General features: G+C 40.0%; 1 pseudogene; it reads right to left on the bottom strand.

Moving 5' to 3' along the window:
* Positions 1-256: 256 nt before the first annotated feature.
* Positions 257-12,678, bottom strand: LOC119739514 (annotated as a pseudogene).
* Between the last annotated feature and the right edge of the window lie 8,149 nt (positions 12,679-20,827).

Genomic DNA, 20,827 nt, shown 5'->3' with positions numbered 1-20,827 from the left:
TCCTGTACTTCCTAGCCGTAGCCACGTCTATGGAAAGCGGCTGAGGTCACTTCCCATAGACTCCTGTACTTCCTAGCCATAGCCACGTCTATGGAAAGCGGCTGAGGTCACTTCCCATAGACTCCTGTACTTCCTAGCCGTAGCCACGTCTATGGAAAGCGGCTGAGGTCACTTCCCATAGACTCCTGTACTTCCTAGCCGTAGCCACGTCTATGGAAAGCGGCTGAGGTCACTTCCCATAGACTCCTGTACTTCCTAGCCGTAGCCACATCATTTGGAATTCACTGAATCTGGGGGACTTTTCAAGAGTTCCAAGTTGTATAATGCCTAGTCCTTTTAAATACCAACAGACCGGTAATTTCTCATTTGGTATAATCAAAGGGAAGACATATTCTTAGTTGTTTCAAGAAAGAAAACACCAGACTGCCAAGGCTTACAAAGAACTAACAATTGAGAGATCTCGTCTATGGAAATACATAGCTTAATATGATGGAATTTAAAAAAAAAAAAAAAAAGTACACAATTGACATTATGCTGATATACATAGGACCACTCTCCAGAGGGCGCTATTCAATGTATCTGTTCACTGTACACAGAGTTCCATTGTGAGTAACCAGTATTGTAGTACTCATACTGATAGAAATGACTCATACTCAGACAAAGTACTCATACTCATACTTGTCATGCCAGAATATGCGTACTCGTACTAGTACTCAAGGCAAAGTCCTCGTATTTGTATTTGAATTCATGATGACAAAGTACTTCAATGTGTCCTTGTGCCCATGGCAACGTACTCGTACTCAAACTCAGGATGACAAAGTACTTGTACGTGTACTCATCGCGAAGAACTCACACTCATACTCAACCACACGATGACAAAGTACAAACTGCAACACTATAAGTAACGCTACCACCTACCATGATTAAACCGGTTAGATAATTTCCACGTAGTTAGCCGGGAAGTATCCCGTGTGACCGTTTAACTCTCCATCGATCCAATTCTCGTCGATCTTACTGACGATGCTGATGATGTCGCCCTCCTGAAACCCCAGTTCGCCCTCGTTTTCTGCCTCAAAGTCGTACAGTGCCTTGCAGCGTTCCTTCGTTGCTGTTACAGGTACTGAGAAATTGGAAATAAATATCACACAATCAGTTGAAAATAGCAAATTTATTCAGTTTGCACAAATTTGCAAGGTACCAGTTACAACTAATATTCACATGACAGTTGACAGATGGTTAGTTGGTGACCTGTTTTTACTGAGCAATATTTTCTGTCCGGTTTGAAAGCCTATAGGTTGCAAACCAGCGAATAAACTGCCATAAACCTCAGTGATAAATACTTCCACTTCTAAAGATCAGGACAAATACTCACACGTCTCTAAAGGTGCTTGAGGCACACATCAAATTAAAGCTCATTTCATCATCTTTCATTTCATCAAGTTTCGGTGGGTAATCCAATGAGTTTTGGGAGAAAATTCCATCCAAAGATGATTACCCCTGAAAGTAGTCCTGAAGTCCATCGCCATTTTGAAAACGATGCCTATGCTCCATTGCAAAATAGAGCAAATTTAGGGACTACGGTAATTTCATCCAAATTTCGTCCTCATCACGGCATGGACCCTTCTTGTTTTACAAACCCTCAAGTTCACGGCCCACAAAATGCTCCAATACATGTAGCAAACAAATTGAGGACATTCAAATGGTGATTTGGCCAGGGAAGGCAATTTGGGGCCTATTTACTGGCCTGCAACCTTAAGCAAACTGTGTGCTGAGCTGGAGCATGAGATCCCTGTTGACTTACCTGGTGCGTTGTAATCCACCGTTGACGGGTACGCGTCGGTGTCGTCTCCGTCACTGGAGTCTCTCTTCGTGGAGTAAGAGTTGAAAGTACTTCTGGGTTTGCGTTCTGATTTGGGTCGACTGCCTGCCTCCTCAACCCTGGAAAGCATCACAGAACATTGAGAAGGATGGTAACTGACAAGTTTGGGTATTATAGTCAGTCAGTCACAAGGCCATCGCAAGGCCATCACAAGTCATCACAAGTCAATCACAAGTCATCACAAGTCATCACAAGTCAATCACAAGTCATCACAAGTCAATGACAAGTCATCACAAGTCAATGACAAGTCCATCACAAGTCAGTCACAAGTCATCACAAGTCAATCACAAGTCATCACAAGTCATCACAAGGCCATCACAAGGCCATCACAAGTCAATGACAAGTCCATCACAAGGCCATCACAAGGCCATCACAAGTCAATCACAAGTCATCACAAGTCGTCACAAGTCAATGACAAGTCCATCACAAGTCAATCACAAGTCAGTCACAAGTCATCACAAGTCAATGACAAGTCCATCACAAGTCAATCACAAGTCAGTCACAAGGCCATCACAAGTCCATCCCAAGTCCATCACAAGTCATCACAAGTCCATCACAAGTCAATCACAAGTCAATGACAAGTCCATCACAAGTCCATCACAAGTCAATCCCAAGTCAATCACAAGTCCATCACAAGTCCAGCACAAGAAAAGTCATCACAAGTCAAGGGTGTAGGTGGGGATGTGGGGTGTAGGTGGGGGTGTGGTTGATCTGTCGCAAATGGAAGAGTTTGAGAAAAGGGATATCAAGTCCAAATTTCAGCCAAGGAAACTCATTTTGGTTAAAATAAGAGCGTTTTGAAACTTCACTTTCAAAATCGAACACTTTACTACACGAGAACAAAGAAACGTCTCCACAAGGATACAAATTTTAGAAGGTGAGGGGGTGGGGGTGTGGGTGGGGGTGGGGATGGAGGGATGGGGGGATGGGGTGGGTGGGGTGTATGTTCTGGACCTCTGATGTTAGGGTTGTTTAACCTTTTATATTTCTTTCTGATTTAAGTTTCACAAATCCGTTGATGACGAGAAGCATCGATTTAGAAAAAAGTAACCCCTACTTCTCTTCGTTTTTTTTTTTGATTATCAAACATGGACACTTGTGAGTGGGGGGGGGGGCAGATTTCCCCTGTTGGCATACCTTTCATTGAGTGTTGACAGAAGGCTTTCCAAGACCTCCGCAGACTGTTTGTGGTATTCTAGCTGTGCCTCGGCTAACGCTTGAAGCTGTAACACCTGCTCAACCTGTTAAAGAAAACAAGGTGCATTTTCAAGGATTGCATTAAAACAATTAAATTACATGGCAATTTAAAGAATATCTTACACAACAGAATTAAAAAGGAAACCGTCAATCTCTTCACCCATACAATATCGGTATAAATTATTCTTCCATGGTTGAACTGAGAGAAATATCAAAATAAATGTGCAGAAATATAAAGTGAAAACTTGTTCTTGAGACTCAATGAGTGGTATCTGATTGAGTAGTAAGATGCTCTAGTGCATCTTGGCTCATCTTTGCTCCGATTTGTCAGGTACTTACATCACTCTCAAGGAGGTTCCTCATCCCGTTCTCAGCAAGCTCCTGAGATTCGTGAAACTTCTCTTCTGCAAACTGGATTTCTTCTTCAGGAATTGTGCTTCCTGCAACACAAACAAAAACAAGATTGATGAGAACAAAAGTCAGAAATATTGGCTCAGAATTATCCAAGATGCCAGTATTTTCCTGGTGTGGAAATGTAGTATAATTGCTGCATCATGCAAGCATGCATTAACCCTAACAGAACTCAACCATCAAACCCCAACTGCATGTTTAGTGGGAATCCGTCAGGATGGGTACAGTACCCTTAAACTGACAGTCTTTTACATTGGGTTGGCACACCTCCAGAATCAAAGTCAGAAATATGTGTGAGCAGTTTCCCATATGGTGTTGGAATTTGCCAGGATGGGTATGGTTCCTGGTACATCATGCTAGGGAGTTAGAGTTACTCCATCACCATGTACACAATGAGTCATAAAAAAAGTGACCAAATTAGAAACATATTTCAAAAAATATGTGGCTCGCTCTGTTTAATATAAATAGGGGTAAAGTACTTGTTATTGACTAGTAACTGTGAAAATTTCACGTAATTTGCATACTCTATTCCCAAGTAATGAATATTTTGATACAATGATCCAACATTCAGTTGTCCACCACTGATAATTATCATTCTACAAACAAATAAATACCCATTAAATACCATGAAACATAAACGTTTTCCCACCTCCATGAATGAATGGAAAAACGGACAAAAATCGCCATCAATATTTCAGAAAAAAAGAGTGGACTTGTTCCTCGTAATCGAAACACAAAATCTGACAGTAAAAATACTGTTTCAGTCTTGACTCAAATGATTGAAATGTCATTTGTATTTGAATGCCTGTGTGTAATCTGTAATTCTCACTCAGCTCAATAGCTTCCAATGGCATTCCATGGAGCTACATTTTGTATACTTCATTCGTCTATTAAATTTGATTGCTTTTTAAGATTTTTTTGTATTAATCCAGGTTTTTTTTCCAAAATGGCGGGCGGAAGTGATTCAACAACTGCTTCACGAACGAACAAATCATACACAAACATTTCTTCCATGAAATGCTGTTATTATCCTCGTCCAAGATGTTTAGATTGTTTAAAACGTGGCCCATGAACGTCAACTTTCGTGAAATCGATCGTAAGTTCATTGCGTGGCCGCGCAATAAGTTTGTTGCGTGTAAGTCCTACGCATGGCGTAAGTTACGCACTGTTTTGTGAAATCAGCTGCATAACAAAGTTCCGTACTTATTACAACTCACACATATTTAACACTTAGACATTCTCAATTTCGTCCTCGGAAAAGTCACTTATCTACACTTTTCCAAGTTTGAGTCCACGCAAAAATGATTTGGGTCAATTTTTTTCATCAATGCAATTGAATATTGACCAACAAAATGCGCAAACAGGCTCATAAATATGTATGAGATGTAATGAATATTCATGATACCTCCATATATACAAATTCATGTTATTTCTGACAGAATCAACTACAACCGACATTAACTCTTTGCCAGTAATTGTCCTTCTTTAGTAGACAATAATTTACAACAGTTACAAATTACATTCTAAAACTTGTAACACAATATGTCTTTTGATGTTAAAACTAAAAGCACTCTTAAAGTTTACCATTTTGGGGTCAATCTGATCATCTTCCAAAGCAATTTTCTTTTCTTTTTGAATATTGTTTAGGTTTTATTGATAACATAAATTGTCGTATTTCATCACCCAGTAAAACAGACATTTTTGGTCTTTGGACTGTTGCTTGATTTGGATGTGCTTAAAATAAACTGAAAAAAAATGAAATGAAAATGGAATGATAATCTCCAATCAAGAAAACATAGCAGCTGGCTTAAACATGCAGGCAAAGTGAAAATGCTGGCTACGTTTGTTCTATGACATGCTGTTAGTGTTCCAAGCAGGATGTTTAAAAACAAAACATGCAAGTTTCATGAGGACGTTCCCGTGAAATGCCAAACAAAATAAAGGAAGTAACATGCACAAGCTAGCATCAAAACCAAAACAAAACCAAAACTGCAAAATGACAAAGTGAACTCTAATCCAGTTTTGATTTTCAAAAAAAATGACTACCGAGCTTTAGAAATCTGGGATAATATATTTCAAAATAGCGGTGTTTGGTATAGCAACGTTCCACTGTATATGAGAATGTAATTTCCAGTAACCCTGCTTAACCCTTCTGTTAGTGAGCATAAGCCATGTCTGAATGACATGGCTACGACTAACACTAGCCCACATGGGAAGTGGCTTCATCTGCTTCCATAGGTGCAACTAATGTATTAGCCGTAGCCACTTCATTCTGACGTGGCTTTACACTTTTTCCTTTTCCCTTCATTTTCGACTCTGCACCCACGGCGAAATCTACAAATATATAGCACTACTGCCTACTCTATAGCCCAGACTGCTGGCCAAATTTGATAGGCTTTAGGCTGACAATCCATGTGTCCGTTTTTGATGTGCGTATTGCGTTTTGCATACCAGTTGCGTATCTGCGATGCGTACTCTGAAAATCCACGAGTACATATTTCTCGGCACACTTGACCGACGTAAAAGCTCATATTCCCACAATGACTGGTCTTAACACAGCAGGGATAACGCAATGCGCAATACAGGTACATGGACCTATGTATGTATGCACATTGCTTATCAAACAACTGATTTTTACACATCAGGCAGTGCGCACTACGCATGACGGACACACAGATTTTTGGCCTTATCTGTATTTTCTGAATCCTCAATCAATTCTGATCTATTTCACCACAATATTTTCTACGAAATGCTACGCTACAAAATCGGTGTTGACATACCACCTGCTGCTGAGAGGAACCGACGAAAACGTTTTTACAGGTACATGGAAAGTAAAAATAGAAACATGATGTCATCATAGAATTATAGACCAATGGGCTCTTCGCACAAGTACCCCCTCAACGGTAAGAAAGGGAGAGTTGGGGTCGGGAAGACGACTGGGAGAGACATTTGAACGCATTGCCAACGACGCCTGACGCCACAGGAAGACGCTATGGCTTTGTGCATATTGGGAATGAAAGTAGTCAGGGTACCATGCGCTATACGTAGTGTGTCCTATCCACTGGACTATCGAAAGTGATCAAATAGCTCCCTCTCCTGTTTGCGCATGGAGACCATTAATCTAAACAGCCGTTGGATTCCTTTGTATTCAGTTTGGTCGTTTTTTTCTATCCCGGAGGCTGTCTAGACCAATCCTGAAGGGGTAGACGTTTATTAGGTACATGTAACTGATTAACTAACTAAAACACACTTTTATAAGATGGAATTTTGCGTCGGGGTGATATAAATCAAATTAGGTTTTGCCCTTCACTGACGTTTAAACACCTACTCAGTGTGTTACCCACTGAGTATACAGTGTTTAAACGTCGTGGAAGGGCAATTAACCTAATTCGATTTAAAACACACTTCAAAATAGAACGTCATGATAGTACGATACACGTACAGGCTTTCAAGCAGACCCAGGTGAAAAAGTAGGGGAAAAGTAGGGTCAAAATTTACAAAAACCAACAGGACAGAAGTCGGATTTTGGAGGACAAAATCAGGATAAAAGTAGGACTTTTGCTGGCTTTCAGGAGCAGTTTTCATTAATGCTCGCCCATGTCCACAGCATCATAAGCCTCATTTGGCATGTTCTGTACTCACAACACTTGTGCTCCATCCTCAACTAAGCTCTTGGAAGTACAGTTGCAGTACTCCTGCGCCCAAGCCCTTCATTGTGTGATTTGACAGTGTGTAACACTGCCATGAAAGTTTTCAATGAGATTAAATTTCTTCGGAGTTGTGGGACAAAAAAATAGGAAAAAGTAGGAATTTCAAGAAAAAGTAGGAAAAATTGGAGCACGGTAAAAAAAATATCTAGGAAAAGTAGGAGTACTGAAAAGCCTGCACGTACATGTGGACTGAGGTTAATCTATTACATGGACATTTATCACAGTTGTAAATCTTAAAGCTATAGTCCATCATTTGCAGCCATCCGAAAAGTAACTGGCGTAATTATTGTTGAAAAACATACTTGGTTGAAAGATAGTAAGGGAACTAAACTCCCTGTGAAATTATTCTTTCTGGGAAGCTGTCATTTTGAAGTAATCAACGAAAGAAGGCATTTCCAATGGTGATTCTTAAGAAGCACCGTAGGAAAATTTACATTAGGAGTTCGTTTTGTTATTCAGCGCAGCGCCCACAAGTATTGGAACGACGCACACACGCGCGCGGTTGTTATAATCCGTCGGATCAGTGCGCGACGTCGCGTATAGCTGCAATTCAAAACAATTCAACACATGATTCAGTAACTTTTGATTTGAAATTGAGGTCTTAGAATGCTGTTTTTCTCGGAATGTACAGCTGAAGCTTAGCTGAAACTTCATCAGGTTAGTTGCTCAGTATCCTTCATTAGATTTTGAACTCTTTTGTTGCTACAAACGAACAAAATGCACAAATTACAAATGATGGACTGTAGCTTTAAGCATCTAGCATTCTACATACACACATTCACAATATTGTTGTAGGGAAAGTACAAGGTAATATTGTGCATTTTAACAAAGGTCAACAACACTATCTATTCTCATTTTTGAAACTCACAGACAGTTTCGCTTATTGTTAGTTCAAACTTGTAGTGAGCTATGGGTGTACACTATGGGTGCTAAGCACAATAAGGGACCATTCATGACGAGTCTAGGAACTAGACTATTGACATACCGACCAAACCTGCTAATGCTGATGAGTATGTAGATGATGCACAGTGAAAAATGAAAGTAAAATATTAATACAGTGAGTGGTAAAAAAAAAATGATGTTGAAATCAAAGGTGTTGAAAATTCCTTCACAGCGACGTCAATTTACAGGATTTCATGATTAAACTCTTCTATTAGAGACAGTTAGGCCTATCGATCAAAGTAACAAAGTTCAGTTCCCGATGACAATATCCACTTTTGGAAACAATATTTGGCAGATCATATTGGCCGCTGAGTGAATATGGCTGATACAAAGTTCAAACTTTTTCTCGATTGTCGAAACTAAGTCCTCAAACAATCTAAACCACAATTGAAGGCTTGCAAGGAACACTATTTTAAATGCAATTTTTGTTTTTATTCTTTTAGTGCAAACAAATATTATACGCATTATACAGTATGTCCAAAAGAAATGTCCGTCTGACTATTTAAAAAAAAAAAAAAAACCATGAAGTCCATTTTGAAAAAGTTTGATTGTGCAGATACTCCCTATCTTGGCCTCAACCCCGATGAGTTTCATTTAATGTTAGTCACGCATCACTGCACACTTGTCAATTGATCACAACAACATTTTGGGACACTGTGACCAAGTTCCTTGCCTTAATCAATTTAAGTGCTGTGTTATGTAAGCTGTGTAAAATCCTGCATGTTGTGAAAAGGGCTGCAATTGGGATTGGAATCATTTGCCTGGCTATCAGTCATCATGGCAAGACCTCGGTTTAATGCTCAAGGGCAAATGATTCCAATGCCAAACCACATCAGACTTTTTTTTCCACAGACACTTTTTTGGGACATACTCTATGACAATTAATGATGATAAATTTAGTGTCAGGTTAACAATAACACTTTGGAAGCCTGACAATTATTTTTGTTTTAGTTATGATTTTAGTAATGTAAGATGATTTGATATGATGGAGTTGAGATAATCTGTCGCCTACCTTTTGCTTGCTTCTTCTTTTTGTAGTCAAAGTCAAGACGTCGCCCCTATAACTTCTTCCGATGGTGCTGTAGAAATCAAACATTGGGGAGAAAGTTAATGTACTGTTTGACAAGACACATTTGCACATTGCTGTAAGGCTCCTTATATAAATTATGGGTCAAAGTGTGACAATTTTCGAGCCCTGTTATCTCTGAACGTTTTTATTTGCTGTTCAAGTATCATTAAGAATGACTTCAACAATTTGTTGGGTAGGTTGTCTGCTTCACATAATCACTCTTGGCGGACGACTGCATTAACTCTAACCTTCCCAAATCCTCCCAAATCCTCTTTGCAAAATGGAGGATTTTGCAGGATTGAGGCTGTTTAATTGGCAAAAATGTGTGGCTGATTTTGCAGGATGCAGTGTGTCAAGGTCTTGGGCCGGGCCTTGTGTTTGTTTATGCTCAGCTGTGCATAAATTATACTTGAAGTCCTCCGCACTGCTCTAGGATGTCACTGGCTCTGCCTCAACATATTGACAGTGATTGCTGGAGGATTTTGTAGGATTGAAGCAGTGATCATTCTTCCACGGATCACATTCAAGAAATAATGGAGGATTTTGCAGGATTGAGGCTGCATGCAAATTTGACACGGAGGCAGTTGGAGGATTTTGCAGCATCATCGCAAAAATGCCCAGGGAGTTAGGGTTAAGAATGACTTTAAACAATTTTGTATTCGTTGTGTAGGTAGTTTGCTATTCATAATCACCCTTGGAGGACGACTGCATTAAGGAGTGCATCAGAATTATAAAATCACAGATGTCAGATGTAACAGGGACAGGAAAAAAGTGGACCCCAAATTTATCGAATGACCCAAAGTACACAGGCATAAGTTACAACCCAAATCAACCAGTAATCGATCACTTGTCTTGTATCAATTTTTTTCCAGATTGGCCACAATTTGTGCTTGAATTTCCCCGCAGGTGGCTGTGCAACACAGTCCTGCTCCTATCAAAATCAACCAAATTCTGTCAGATTCTGTAAGATGGAACTCACGTTGATCTCTTTCAGATCTTTGTTCTTGAGATGATCCAGGGGATCCAGGAAGTTCTGTCTGACGTTTAGATCGAAGGCGCCCTTGACTTCAGAAAGTTGCCTCAGTGATTCTCCCATCTCGACCATCGCCATACCTGTATCCAAAAAATAATCGAAACAAATTTTTTTTTAAATAAAACCTATAAAAAAGAAAGAATTTATTGTTCTGTTGTTTCCACCAAAACTAAACAGCTGTGCTAAGTATACCCTGGGAGCTGAGATTGTCTATGAAATGCATGGTCTATGAAATGCATTATTAGACCGAGTAAAAAAAAACGGTTTCCCGTCTGCTTTTTTTTTCCTCCACCATGAGGTGAGGTATATGTTTTCATCGGCCTTGGTTTGTCTGTGAACAGGATAACTCAGGATAAATGCGGAGGCACTAGGCTCACGTGAATCGCGCACTCCGGACTCCTTCGACCAAAACATTTGTGAGCCTCGTCTTTAAGAATGCGTGCAGGTAGCCGTGGCGCAACCTCAAAAATGGCTTCTAATTTTGTTCGCCGGATTACGCTGTATGAGAATGTAATTTCCAGTAACCCTGGTTAACCCTTCTGTTAGTGAGCATTAGCCATGTCTGAATGACATGGCTACGGCTAACACTAGCCCACATGGGAAGTGGCTTCATCTGCTTCCATAGGTGCAACTAATGTATTAGCCGTAGCCACTTCATTCTGACATGGCTTTATGCTTTTCCATTTTCCCTAATTTGTGCTTGAATTTCCCGGAACGTGGCTGTGCAACACAGTCCTGATTCTATCAGAATCAACCAGATAATGGATGATGTTAGATTCTGTAAGATGGAACTCACGTTGATCTCCTTCAGATCTTTGTTCTTGAGATGATCCAGGGGATCCAGGAAGTTCTGTCTGACGTTCAGATTGAAGGCGTCCTTGACTTCAGAAAGTTGCCTCAGTGATTCTCCCATCTCGACCATCGCCGTACCTGTATCCAAACAAAAACAAAAACATAACAAAATCCATCTTTTTATAATACCTCTAACAGGAAAGATTTTATTGTCCTGTTGTTTCCATCAAAATGAAAACAGTTGGGCTAATAATGTAAAAAAGTAAGTGTTCTTTCAGCAAAACGAAAACAATTCTCATAGGGATGCATGTGAATTGTTTTCGTTTTGCTGAAATAACACATACATTTCTTTGTGATCCATGGACAGAACTTTATAAAATGGTGTTTGTGTTCAAAATTCCGTAACTTGAAAAGCAAATGAGTGATGTGAATGATTCTTGTGTTAATACAAAGCCCATTGATTGGGCTTTCATATCCTAGATTTGGAAAGTGCTACAGGCAAAACTTCATTCAAAAATTGGTCCTGCCATTTGGGGTTCGTCTTTTTTGACTCACCTGTATATTGCAAATGTATGCATTTATAAATAAAAAAAAATTTAAAAATACAAAGTGGGTGCAAAAAAGGCAGCGGGCAGGTACGAGAAACTGTTTTTTTTTCTTTACTTGGCCTTGCATATCTGAAGTGTTGGGCACTACATAAATTACGCAATACTCATGGTATATTATGTTGGTGGATTGGAACACTGATTAGAGCACCTTTTTGAGAGCTTTTTGATCAGTCTACCACAGAAGGAAAGAGAATACATCTTGAAGCTTGCTCACCAAACGTTGAATCTTCTCCTAATTCTCTGCCGTTCTTCAGCATGACTTCTCCCAGGAATCCTACGGGTTGTTGAGGCTTGGTTCCTCCCTTGTTCTGACCACGGACTTTACTCATGGCTCTGGAGACTGTTCAGGAAAGACAATACGATTGATTAGGGTCGGCACACAAATAGAAGATGTATCTCTATTTGGTTTGTTTGAAGTGAATACTTAGACCCGATTCAAACCGGTGTTCTATAGTCACCCCAAACGTAATTATTCCAAAGGTTACAATTAAAGGTAATATACGACATTTGCAAACATCAGCAAACAAAACTACCAAATTATTATGAAATACTTTACTTGACTGTAGGTGAATGACAGTCTCAGACATCCTGTGAAATCATGGCACCTGGTGTGCTGTCATTTTTAAGAAAAGTGGAATTGTTGTATTGATTTCAAAAGATGGTCGGTCGACCATCGTTGGAAGAAACTGATTTGTCCAAATAGTGCCCAAATTTACCCAATTTATTTAGTCTGCATTTTTTTTGCAAGCGGTTACACATCCGTGAATGGATGCAAGCCAGCTAGTCTGGTTCCCTGAGCTCAGGGAACATCACAAGATCCGGCCCAAGACCTTGACACAGTGCATCCTCATAAATCAGGCACACATTTTTGCCATATAGCCTCAATCCTGCAAAAGCCTACATTTTGCAAATAGGATTTTGGAGGATTTGGGAAGGTTAGCGCCAATGATGTTTCAATTTTGGTTCTTACCTGGATTGGGCTGAAGGTATTCTATTGTCTTGTTCACCAAATCATCCACTGTGTGACCTGCCACGTCAATTTTCTAATGAAAAGAAAAATACATTACCCAAAGACAATGAGAAGAATTCAATAAGCATATATAATCTCAAGCAATATTTACTAATACTAAATGTGTTAAAACTTTTTTCGCTATGGCAGGAGAGATTCATACCCTGGACTCCGTTGCGTGTACACAACAGAGTCCAACCTGGGCTAGGACTAGGGCTAAGTTACACTTACAGCAGAGGGCTCTGGAGTGCTCTGAAACGTGCAAAACAAAACAGGCAAAGAAAATGTCCTCAGTATTTCACCAACCAAGTTTGGAGACTCAATTCAATTTTCAAAGGAGATTTTTCTTCAATGTTTTGCACATGAGAGGGAAGTCAAGTGATTTCAAAATGGGACTAAATACTAGACTGGTACATGTCCAACCATCATGACCATATGGTCCAACTATTTGAAAAGACTGACCTCTTCATTCAGTGTCAATAGTCTGGTGGCTTGACTACGGAGAAATGTGTAGTAAATTGAGACTAGTTCCCGCTTCATGCCACATGTTTCTTAAATTCTTTTGGCATGGTTGATTGATGCAGTACTGAAGCTGTGTTGGACTGGTTGTTTCAGGTGCCAGTCTTTTTTCTTGCTTTGCATGTTTTCAATACCATAAGTTTTGGGACTCTCATACACAGTATTGAGAGTCCCAAATTTTCGGACTACACTTACAGTAGTCCGAGTAACTTGGACCATGCTTGGACCCAACTTATCGTCTTTTTAACATTCAGATTTCACCCTCAAAATGGCCTCCCAATTACTAAATAGGCCACCTGAGGTACAAATAGACATCGATGATTAAGATGGTTGTACTGAAGGTTATTTACGATCCGGAAGAAAAGTGAAATTTCCCTTTCAATTCTGAGAGCTCCCCTTGCAATCACGAACACGTTAAATTTCCAACTTGTGATGTAGTCTTCATGCCCAGCGTACATTCAATGGTCCCAATATTCCAAGTGCGATTCTGTTACCGAGCGCGAAGCATCGATTATGATAATGAGTAGACTGGATCTCGCTTGTGAACACAAGTGGATATCAAATGGTAAAAGACAATCGGGAACTAGCTTGAACTGGTTTCCGCCCATAAAAGCTGTACGTCCTAGTTCCCGACTCTCTATTAGGCCAAAAAAAAAGAATATGACTCTGCCGTTTTCCTCATACATCATCTCAATGAAGGACAGTCATTGCAAAAATTATGCTAAGACTTGAATCTAGGACTAAGAAACATTTGCAATTTTAATGTTAGGAAATACTTCAATTTTCTTGACTCACCATAGACTTTGTACCGCTGAAGTGGCGTCAGGTTGCAACATTCTTTCCATGTCTGCTCCCCATTGGAGATCAACCTGCTATCTGTACTGCCATCAATTGCATCATATGCTGCATTCCTCTGACTCTGTGTCTTGCATCACTGGCTGCTCATGGCATGCACGTCATCAATCTCTATGAAAACCGTAGGATAACAGAAAGGCACTTTTATCTGTATCTGTATGGTTACGTTGCAGAAGCCTATTCAGGCATTATCGCAACGGAGTATATGTACTCAAGGCACTGGCAGTTATGTCTATTATTAGATGAATGAAGTACATGAGAAATATGAGACCCATTATGTAGCACCTTTCATTGGTTTAATATAAGTTGCTGCGGCCACTGCCAGGACACCGAGGCGAACCCCTTCTCTTACTTAGCGAACAAGTCTTTAACGTGCATTATACAACACACGGGACCTACAGCTTTACGTCCCATCCAAAGCCGAACGAAGCAAGAATGGTCAAGTGCCTTGCTTAAGCACAAGTGTCCGCCGGCGGGCTCGAACCCACGTGACATTGTTGCCTCTGAAACACCAGAACATGAGTCCGGTGCTCTTTAACCGCTAGGCCATGGCACTCCATTTATAACGGCTAAATAAAGCGTGAGTTGGTATTTGCTGGACGTGTACTAAAGGAGCAATTCTTCTGAAAATTAGGGACTGTCCATGCAAACTCAAACAAGGCCTAGCCTAGCCCTAGGCCTAACTTAACTGACGTTTTTTTGGCCAGCCATGCCAGCATAATTTATTACTTTTTTATTAGTCAGAATGGGACAAAACTATACGTTCACGTTACGAGTGTCTTACTACGCTGATCTTGAATAACTGCTCCAAAAGAATCCTGTATTTTATTCTGAAATTTACCTTTCCAAAACGAGTTGTGGATCACGTTGCAATTTCCCCATGTGGTGATATCTGGCGCCATCTGTCAACTGATAAAAGAACTGCGCCCTCTATTGATTAGATAAATAGCGCCCTCTATTGACCTTTCCCGTTTGGGGCTAACAAGTGGAAGGGGGCGAGTCGGTAACTGTATGGTCAGTAGAGGGCGCTGTTATGTTTTTCAATACAGTGCGCTATTTATTGGATCACAAAATAGCTGTTTATTATATCAATAGAGGGAGCTCTTCAAATGTTCAACAGAGGGCGCTATATCGGACAAGTAGAATGGCATAACCGGAATTAAGTGATCAGTTTATAGTTGCTTGCCCGTGCAATTTTGTTAGTTTTGACAATGAAAAATACATTTTGTTTTTAAATTTCTATTTTTTTTTCTAGCAATATGAAAGCTTTGCACTTTGTTATGATGGAGACATCTATCGAAACGATCCGCCCACGTTCAATTATAGAATTTTGACATGACCAAAATTTCGAACTATATAAGAGCCCAATAAATCCCTCGAATCTGAAATAGAAAGCTTATAATTTTTTTCTCTGACGGCGTGAATCCGAGAGCGAAATAGAAAATCAAGTGGTTACATTGTTTAAACTAGTAAAACAAACAATGCGGGCAGAGCAGCTTTAAAAGCCTGAACTTTTCACTGAAAAGAAACAATGTAGTGTGCATGTGACTGTCGCAAAAAATGACACCGTTTTCTTAAAAGGTCAATTACAATGTTAACAATATTTCGATTGATATGATGAACGGTAATATTAAGTGTAATGCTATAGTCTCACAAACAAACCATATCCTTCATGTGCAATCATAGATGATGTGCTGGACAAGCTATTTCAAAAATTAAGTGATGCATCGAACTGAATTGTGGCCAGATGACTGGTCATGACAAATAAACAAGACAGAATATTGAAACAAAACATTGTTTTGCTCGCCCTCAACATTGTCTTGTGTCGCAACACGTAGAAAAACTTTGTGATGGGCTGCAGTACAGTCCAAACAGAACATTTGTCTCACTTTTGCACAGAAACGATAGTCCAGGTAGACACGCTATCTCAAAAATTAAATGAGGCATTGAATTTAATTGTTGCCAGATGACTGGTTTTGAAAAATAGACAAACAAGACAGAAGATTGAGACAAAACATTGTCTTGCTCTCCCTCAACATTGTTTTGTGTCGCAACACGGAAAAAAACTTGGTGATTGGCTGCAGTTGCAGATCAAACAGAACATTTGCCTCACTTTTGCACAGAAACGATAGCACTGCTGGACACACTATTTGAAAAATTAAGTGATGCGTCGAATCGAATAGTGGCCAGATGATTGGTCATGGAAAGTAGACAATAAAGACAGAAGATTGAGACGACATTTTTTGTCTCCCTCAATAGTGTCTTGTGTCGCAACACAGAGAAAAACTTGGCGATGGGCTGGAGATGCTGTCCAAACATAACATTTGCCTCACTTTTGCACAGAAACGATAGTCCAGCTGGCACGCTATCACAAAAATTAAGTGATGCATCGAATAAATTTGTTGCCAGATGACTGGTTGAGAAAAATAGACAAACAAGACAGAAAATTAAGACAAAATATTGCTTTGCTCTCCCTCAACAGTGTCTTGTGTCGCAACACAGAGAAAAAACTTTGCGATGGGCTGCAGACGCAGCCCAAACATAACATTTGCCTCACTTTTGCACAGATACGATAGTCAAGCTGGATCTCAAAAATTAAGTGATGCATCGAATTGAATTGTGGCCAGATGATTGGTCATGAAAAGCAGAAAAACAAGACAGAAGATTGAGACAAAATATTGTTTTGCTCTTCTTTAACAGTGTCTTGTGTCGCAACACGGAGAAAAACTTGGTGATCGGCTGCAGTTGCAGTCCAAACAGAACATTTGCCTCACTTTTGCACAGAAACGATAGTCCGGCTGGACACGCTATCTCAAAAATTAAGTGATGCATCGAATTGAATTGTGGCCAAATGGCTGATCATGACAAATAGACAAACAAGACAGAAGATTGAGACAAAATATTGTTTTTCTCCCCATCAGCAGTGTCTTGCGTCAACACGGAGTAAAACTTGGCTATAGGCTGCAGTCACAGTCCAAACAGAACATTTGCCTCACTCTTGCACAGAAACGATAGTTCATGTAGACACGCTATCTCAAAAAATTAAGAGACGCATTGAATTGAATTCTGGCTAGATGATTGGTCATGAAAAAAAGACAAACAAGGTAGAAAATTGAGAATAAAAAATGTCGTTTTCTCTGCCTCAACAGTGTAAACACAGTTATTGTATTAACTCAAGATAAACACATTGCATAAATATGACATTTCCTCTTATATTTTGCCATGATATTTGACAAGAGCATCTTGAAAATTGACAGGAACCGCCAACGAATGAATGTAAAACAATTGAAGGAATTAGCATTGTGAGGACACTCCGTGTTATTTTTATCCGTGCATCAATTTCTTCCATAAGAGGGCGCGCTAAACAAACACCGCTCACCGCGCACCGACTTCAGTCCACTATCTCGTTTCGATCTCGTTTTCGTTCTTGTTCAACGAATTCCCATGAAAATATACTCCTGAATGTGATACATTATGAAGAATTATTGGTCGGAATTTCACAAAAATACAATTTGTAAATTGTGACTAATTAGGCCACCGAACCATATAGTATTTTCTGTCATTTACTATGTCATTCATTCGGAAGGTATTTTTCAGGTTTCACACACTAAGTTGTTTATTTGCTCACATTATTTTGTTCTTTGACGAATTCATTTGAAATGGTACCGGCGATCGTAACACATAATTAACAATTATTCAACGAAATACTGAGTTAATACGTTCAGTGTTCCATGAGATATTGTCCGAACCATTAGTGTCTTCTTTTTATTCAATACCAGTTCGTGTTGACTCTGCGTGTTAGCAGTCATGTAGCACAGTAGCGACCACTGTGCATGTGGTGCGCCCTCTATTGAAAGATTAAACCGCTGGGTACAGCTGTCTCTGCGCGAGACAATCAGAAAGCAAAGAGTAGTTGAAAAGAGTTTGGGTGAAATGCCCTTGAAAAAAATGAAACAACGGAACCTCTTGGGAATTTCTTTTCTTCTTGAAAAGGAATTGTGACTTTTTTGCCATGAACGTTGCTTCATTTGGATAATATTTTTCACGTTTAAAACATTTAATTGTTTCGATCTCATTTTCGTTCTTGTTCTATGAATTTTGTACAAATCACTTTTTACTCAATACTATATAGTTGTACGTTAATCATGACTGGCACCGCAAGCCTGTTAAATACTGACAGACAAAATAGAGATTATCGGTTTTTTGTATAACACCGACAATTAAACTACATTCCCAACTGAAGTCACTGTCCAGAATATCAACCATATTATTAAACAGAAACACAATCACACATAATGTCACACGATAACTCAAAAATATTTGTTATATTGCATTGGAATTTTTCCTATAGAGGTTGAGCATGACAGTTAACACAAGCATGATAAATATCGAGAGAAAAACACAGATTATCGGCGGCAATATAATTTCAGTAACACGGACAAAGCCCATCCAAAGTGAAGTCACGGCCTCCAGAAAATCGTGTGACACCTACGCCACACGATTGCTCTAAAACTAGTCCTTTTATGGGATTGAAATTTTGACTAGATGTAAAGTTTGACTTGCAACATTTGCCTGTTAAATATTTAGAGAAAATAATTGTGTTGTTTTGGAGTGAAACTATATCTTCTGATTGGTCATCATAGACAACACCACACTTTTTAATTTATAGAGGAGTAGTTAAAAAAAAATAATATATCCCTTATTTGATGACAAAACAACAACACGCTCGGTTTCCGGAAGATAACTCAAGAAATACATGTTGCATGGAATTGAGAGTAACTGTAGCCTTTCCACAATGTCACCCTGATTAGCGCCGGTAGTTAACCTAGTGGCGAAACAGCGAGGCGTTCGGAACGGAGACTAGACATAAGTACAGTCGAGTGAGTTGCAAGCGAGGTTTTGAAAGTCCCGGCTTCATTCCAATACCGGATCCAGCTCTATTGCCAAGCCGCATGCCCGAAGGCGGTATACAGAACGAAGCCGGAGTTTGAGAAACCCCGGTATGTCTCATGACCTCGGTGACTTTCGGTCGTTTTGTAAACATAGGCTTCGTGCCCGGTTCGGAACAAAGCCATGTAAGGCCCCTAATCAGACAAGTGGCTTTGTCATTTACTCGCATGGTATGGTCCCACTGGTATGGGGGAGGGGAGGGGGAAGGGGGGCATGTGGTCGTTCAACTGTCCCACCCCACCCCCATCGTCGCTACGTCATTGCTTCAGAGATTATTATCAATCGAGGTGGTTCGCAACACAGAATGGCAAACTCTGGTGTGATTTGTCCGGATATCACCAGGGCTAGTTCAGGGTGAGTCGTGCGCGTTATGCGGAGGCCACGAACTAGCAAATGTAGGAAATCTGGTCGTTCCATACAAGCCTTTCTCGTTGATATAGGGGGGGGGATCTTAAATCACTTTATATGCTATTTTGGAACTGTGTCATTACTTTAGGTAGTGAACGTTTGATTTTTAGGTCCATCATCACCGGTCACGCATTCCAACATTTCTGGAAATGATTATTTGAACTGGGAGATATTCAAGTGTAAAAACCTTTTCCACATTTAGAAGGCCACGATTATACACGGGCCGTATATGATACGTAAAGTTCATGAAAGTTTATTTAACTGTATTTTATTTTCTCAAAGTCCCAATCAAGGAGCAAAGCCTACCTCAGGGGCATAACTACGGGGACACGGGGCATTTACCCCACCCCCTGTGGAAGCCGGCCCCAGCCCTCCCCCGCCCCATTTTGAAATCCTGAATTAAAACATTCACTGTACTAAGCTGTAATAATACGTTTATTTTGCATTTAGTGCAGCCTTTGAAAAAAAAACACGCACCTCAGGTGCCCTACCCCAAGTTAAACCCAAGTTTCTCCGCTGGCTTGAGTACGATTTAATTCCTCATAATCCCGAATATATCCACACAATTTAATAGACTGAAGCGCCAACTGTACATTGAATGAATCACGGCCGGTGTATACGTCACTTGTCTATCCACCAATCACAGTTTGTCGGTGACAAGTTGGTGACGACAAGTCGGTGACCACAAGTGAGTGGTCTGTGACTGACAGATTGTGTGTGTCAATCATAAATTCCATATTTGGATGTGTCACCGACATCCATACAATATCCACCAATAAGAAGCGGCCATTTCAATCTCGGTGACTAGTTTTGATGGTGACTATATAGCCTCAACGACATTAACATTGCTTTCATATCATTAATATGAAGCGAGTCGGTGATGTGTGATTGACAGCGCACATGAGCCATGCAATCACAATCCAGGTCCGAGTTTTTAGTCACTGCTCAGGAAATCGATGGCACTATTTAAGACATGTGGGGCCGTCCACCCTTCACATCAACCACAGGTCATTAACACCTTCGGACGACAACCAGAGAGAGAACTGACTGCAACAACAAGATTTTGCTCGGTGAGTGTTTGAAACAATCCATTTTCCTCTGAAGAAATTTGTTGTCTTTTGAACAATGTGTTTGAATCATTGCGGAATTCAGATTTTGTTGAATGTTGCTGATTCAATCATTTTTCAAACAACGAGCTCGGTAGTAGGCTTGATATTTCCTCGTCTTTGTGTGTTTGTGAAATGTGGTAGCTTGACGACTGAAAAAAGAAAGATTGATGAACAAATGTTCAATTTCTTTTTACAATGACTCTGATACACGTTTGCTAGCAGCAAAGCCAGCGCGCTAATTCCGATCCAGAAGTTGTGCCTTTTCCCAACGACCACTTTGGAGTTGATAAAGTATCACGATAATTTACAAATGTGTTTGAAATTAAGTTGTTCAGA

Source organism: Patiria miniata, unplaced genomic scaffold (assembly GCF_015706575.1).
Source record: "Patiria miniata isolate m_02_andy unplaced genomic scaffold, ASM1570657v1 HiC_scaffold_10, whole genome shotgun sequence".
Lineage (NCBI taxonomy): Eukaryota > Metazoa > Echinodermata > Asteroidea > Valvatida > Asterinidae > Patiria > Patiria miniata.
Note: the sequence above shows the minus strand (reverse complement) of the source record. Positions and strands in the feature narration are given on the sequence as shown.